Source organism: Rhinopithecus bieti, unplaced genomic scaffold (assembly GCF_001698545.2).
Source record: "Rhinopithecus bieti isolate Rb0 unplaced genomic scaffold, ASM169854v2 scaffold_11587, whole genome shotgun sequence".
NCBI lineage: Eukaryota > Metazoa > Chordata > Mammalia > Primates > Cercopithecidae > Rhinopithecus > Rhinopithecus bieti.
Window position 1 is genome coordinate 388,716 of NW_016806966.1, and position 5,924 is coordinate 394,639.

A 5,924-nucleotide genomic window follows, 5' to 3' on the forward strand; every position below is an offset into this window, starting at 1 on the left:
TTGAGACGGAGTCTCGCTCTGTCGCCCAGGCTGGAGTGCAGTGGCCGGATCTCAGCTCACTGCAAGCTCCGCCTCCCAGGTTTACGCCATTCTCCTGCCTCAGCCTCCTGAGTAGCTGGGACTATAGGCGCCCGCCACCTCGCCCGGCTAATTTTTTGTATTTTTTAGTAGAGACGGGGTTTCACCAGGTTAGCCAGGATGGTCTCGATCTCCTGACCTCGTGATCCGCCGTCTCGGCCTCCCAAAGTGCTGGGATTACAGGCTTGAGCCACCGTGCCCGGCCCTACACACTACAATTCTAAGGCTTGTAAAGCCTGTAGCTGGACTAACAGTAACAAGGAAGCTGGATATGACTTCTTCACATAGAGTCAACAGCTGAGCACCAAGGAAATTGGTGAGCCTCTCAAAGTACAGCAACATCCTTTCTGTCTACTACTACTTGCTCTTAATTCATAGCACCAACCCCATTTGGGAAGCAATCTTCTTCTTGATGGATTGAAACATAAGCTTGTTTCACACTAATTCCAAGTAAGTGTCTAGAGCTATACTTTTTTTGTGTTGCATTCTGACATATTATACATTATCAACCAGTTTTCTTCAAAAGAAAGACTTGAACCGGCAGTGTAAGAGGTAAGCACACTGTGATGAGCTTTAGACTGAACTGAACCATTACTTATTGTTCAGCATAAAGTAATAGCAGTAAAGTGGCTGAACCATTTATATAATCAACCTGTTATATTACATTACATGTACTCCTTGTCTCCCCTGAGTGGCTTTGTCATAATGAACAGATACTTTTATAAATTATGTAATTACCAGTTACTTTTAAATATTACAGCAATTCCAAAAGATTACCCCAAAGCTCTAATTGGAAGGTTGATGGTTAATGGGGTGACACAGCTTCTAGCAGGATTACAGTTTGCACCTGCATGGGTAAAACAGTGTCTGGGCCTTTCACTTTAGCTTCACTTATGATTTTTATAATTCTGATTATTTTGATATTGCTTAATAGATCTGCTACTTCACTTATCTAAATATTCTAAGGAGTGAATGCCACAAAGAAATCAATCTAAAAAAACCCAGACAAATAAATACATAGAACAACAAAAAGAAATGATCTTGACTGTCACTTTCTGATATCACTATTGTGCTTTGATTTTGATTATTTATGGAAACAATAGTTTCCTTGCCTGAAACCTGATGAATTTAATAATAAAAGGGGAAGTTTTATAAAGGTAACTATGAAAGTATTTAATGCTGTAGTTGCAGTAATGTTGAATCATTACCATTTCAAAGAAAATAAATATGACGTATATACTGCTCTCGTTGAGACTATGTGCTGAGTGAACATTTCCTGATTAACTCATAAGGAGTTGTAGTGAAGAATCATCTAGGCTTCAGAAAAGACCATCTGTCAGTTTAAGTGAGCATTATTTCTGTGATTTCTGTGACCTCCTTTGCACACTTGTAAGCTGTACAAAATTACACAGTTAAATGACATTTTTTCAAAGTTACAAAAATATTTCTGTTTCTAAAATTCTACGGAAACTTTTATGTGGAAATGGTGGCTAATTTACCTAGCACTGTTGAATGGGCATGGACATTCCTTCAAATCTGAGCATGACAATCCCAAGATTCTTGTGAGGGTTATCATGGATTTTCACTGCACATAACGTTTTCTTGATATTCAGTAAGGATCTTTGTCACTTAAGAAAATCTAGATCATGAGCTGAGCAATTAAGAAGAGACTTATTTTTATGATGGCCTTGGGTGTTTATCTGAAAAGATGCTTTTCCTTAGGTTTATTGGCAAGTCGCCTCCAGAAATAAAAGAGTAAACATGAAAAGCACAAAATGAGATGTACTTGACATTATTTTTTTTTTTTTATCAGAGATTATCATCTCTATTTGGTAAAATCTCTATATAAATCTCTATTCGGTATAATCTCTATAACAAATAACTTTGAGCACATCTGTATGTGTCACTACAGTCAGCCTTTCACCTGTCTGCTTCCACAGAGGAGAGAGAGTTGGCACTTTAGGTAACTATTGATAACAAATCTCTATTTATAACAAATAGTGATTATACCAAATAGGATGATAAATTGAGGTACTGCTTTTTATGGGCAAAGAAAAAAAAATCCTTAAAATTAAAAGACTAACACACCTATAAAGCTCTTTTTTTTTCTGGGACAATCCTATAATGGAGAAGAGAGAGTGAGAAGTCTAAGAGGGACACAGAGAGGTGACTTCCCAACCATTTGATCATCAGTAGGAAAGTGTACTTTTCCCTTTCTGTAAGCAATGCCCCAAGTCAGGGCTTGGCAATCTTTTTCCGTTATGGGCCAGGAGTAAATATGTTGTGATTGATGGGACATGCAATCTCTGTCACCACTACACAACTCTGCCATTGTAGAGTAAAAGCAGTAGAATAAAAGACAGACAACAGGTAAATGAATGGGGTGACTCTCTTTCAATAAAGCTTTATTTATGGACTCTGAAATTTCATCCTTTTCATGTGACACAAAATATTCTTCTTTTAATTTTTCTTTCATCCTTTAAAAGTATAAAAATCATTCTAAGCTCACTGGCTGTACCAAAACAGGGGGCACTGGAGTGAACTCTTGGGCTGTAGTTTACTGACTCCTGCTCTAATTCATACTCTTACATTTTTTAAAAAAAGTATGTGTGTATATGTGTATTCTAGTGTTTTCTTTTCACCGGAGATTCAGGCCTCAATTATGCTTCTGTTTTCATTAAACATAATGCTCATGAATGTGTCTAACTCAGCCCAAATAATGACTATAATCGTTCCACTATGTGACAGAACCCTAGACAAACAAAGTTAAACTGGTGCCAGGAGTTCCCATGCCCTCCCTAAGCTTCTATGCATTATGCGTCTCTTTATTTGCAGTTCCATTTGCATACTTTTAATTCATTAGAAGCTTGTGGTAGAATTCCATAACCTCCCTACTGTTTTCCTCCCCTTCCTCTCTTTCTATAGACTCTTATTTTCGCGATTTATGTCATTCTTAGGCTTCACAGGACAAAAGGGATTTTAATTTGAAGAAAGAGAGGAAGAGAGAAAATAACAAAGGGAAGAGAACTAATGGGCGGGAAGGGTGAGAGACAAAAGGAAAAGATAAAAGAGAACCCCAAAAGGAGGTGGCATCTCACAGGTCAGAAGAAGCTGTGTGATGGGAAGTAAAACCTTCTCTTCCCTGCACTTTTCTTTGCCACTTACTGTCCTCCCCTCCCCTTTCTCCTGCCTCACCCCCAACTTGCTCAACTGCTCTCTTCCACTGTTTCAGCCCCATTTCTTGCCCACATTTACTTTCCCACTTCTCTCTGCACTTCTTACCTGATTGTCTCTTTCGACCTCACTTTCTCCTTTATGGTTTGCTTTTCAGTACTAAGTTTGAGCGCATTTGTTTGTATATGTCACTACAGTCAGTTGTATATGTCTGCTTCCACAGAGGAGAGAGAGCTGGCACTTTAGGTAACTACCTCCACCCCCAGGTCATGTACGTGGCCCTGTTGGTCTGATGGGCCCTGTAGGGCAGCATCGTGCTCACTGAAGTCCCCAGTTCCTGCTCACTGAGAGGCATGGTGGCAGCATGAACTTTTCCCTTGCCTTTGCAGAAGGAAGTGGTCTCACTGGGCTCTTACATTTACAAGGCAAATAAATATTCTGGCTCTATTAATTTTCTTTTCAGATACAGAATATAGTTTTTACCATCCTTTCCCACACAATCTATTGACTTGTCTCAGTATTGGGGAACTCACATGTGCTTATAGTACCATGTTAGAGCTGAAGTTCACGGGTTCAGTGGTAATGACATTTTTCTAATAAATGAACTCAGTAATGAGGAGGATTAAAAATAACTTTCATTTTAAAAATTATCAGCTCTCAAGTAACATATGTTCCCTGTCAAGAATTTAGAGCATACATTTGAGTAGACAAAAGTCAGCATTATGAATTCCATTTCTCAGATATAAACGCTGTTAATATGTGGGCATGTAATCTCCCAGAATTTTGTGTAAACCTAGGTACAGATAGGTTTCTACATGGGTATCAGTCATAATCAGATCAGAGAAGCAGAGCCTCTTGGTGATATATGTATAATAAGGAATTTGACCTTTCCCAATCATGGGATCTGCTTAAACACTTTCTCTAAAGCTGTTGTGTTCATATCTGGTGCTGGAGTTTGAAGACCTTTATCAAGCTAGATGGATTCTTTGAACCTCACTTTTCTCATTTGTGAAATGATAATAATATTTGCCTAAGAGTGTTTTTATAAGTATTAACATCAGTAAAAAATAAATTATGTAGGAACATGGCATAGTTCCTGATTATCAGGAAAAGCTCAATACATTTCAGCAAATTATTATTAATAATTATTACATTTTTCCATCACCAACACATATTAACTATAGGCAAGTCATGCAGCTTTTCTGTGCTCAGTTTTGTCACCTATCAAATGGAGCCATTGACATTTACCTCAAAGTGCTGTTATGAAAGCTACATGAGAAAGTAAATCTAAAATGCCTAATACAAAGTCTTGCATACAGGGAGTATTGAGTGAAAGTCAATGGCTTGGCCTAATGCTGAGACTGTTTTTGTTCATTAGCAGCCCTGCCATGTTGTTGTCTCATGCGGAGCTTGTCTTCATCTAGGTCCTTGGGGTTTCTTTTACCTGCATGTTGAAATATCTCTGCTACACTATGCTTGAAAAATGTTGTTTTGTGCAGCTCCATGTAGGATTTTGGCTTATTTTGTCATCTTTCATTGTAATATATATCTACTCCACATCTCAGTATGCCAAGATTTTTTTCAAACTTGATTCTGGGTCCAACATATTAGCTATTCTTTCTTACTTTTTCATGCTTTTTAGAATTCATTGAAGGTATTAGACTGTGCCTTGTAAAATTGCTGTTTTGTAAGTAAAAGTTATCATACACTTGTGTGCGGTTGTGTGTGATTCAACCTGATATTAGAGAGCTAAATAGAATAGAACCAAGGACATGATATATGCACTAACTCTTTATTAGTATCTTGACCTTTTTTGGGTCATAAATATCTGAGAATCTGATGAAAACTATTTATTTCCTTTCCAGAAACACATACACACATTTCTACACTTCTTTATATAATCTTTTTTCTTGCATTGCACATTCATTTCTTTCATAAAGACAGAATATAAAACAATTTTCTGAAAAAATTCTCTTATTCTCAAACTTAACATGAAAATGTTCATTTAAAAAATGTAAATTTTGCATAAAACTAAAAATGTAAGCCTTAATCGTGTTCTACTTTAACTTGCAATGAGAAGACAGTTATTTTTTGGATTGACCAAGAAGCAAATACTGTGGAATGATTCACATGGCTCTGTGAAAATCATCTTTTGACAATCAATTTTGAGTTTTCGTTCCTGTGCCTGTAAATGCTGGAAACTCCAAATGATAAATGCCTGTAAGAGAAAAACAAATAAAATCAGAATTCTCATTACTAGTTTTACTAGAAGAGAATAGGTTTGTTTCAAGGAGAAGTGGAATTACTGGGTCTTCCGGAGAAATTGATGTGATAGCACATCCTGTGCCCTCAAGTCAGGGAGAGGAACTTTCATAAGGCCTTTGGGTGAGCAAAGGATTATGAGTCCACATCTCACTTTCAGGCCATCTGAGGGGAAGTAATCTTTTAAAAACATTATCTGGTGTTTCCAGGTGTCTGTAGATTTTGGCTTGCATAAAAACAGACGGAATGTTGTTGCTTTTGATTTCAGCCTAAAGAATCACTTCCTCCAGCAAAGGAAAAAAATTTCAGATTGTTTATCTCCAGTCTTTTGTTCCAGAATGTCTGTTTGGCTGACATGGCTCATATTTTTGGAGTTATACATGATATAAATGATGAATTGATGGGTGCAG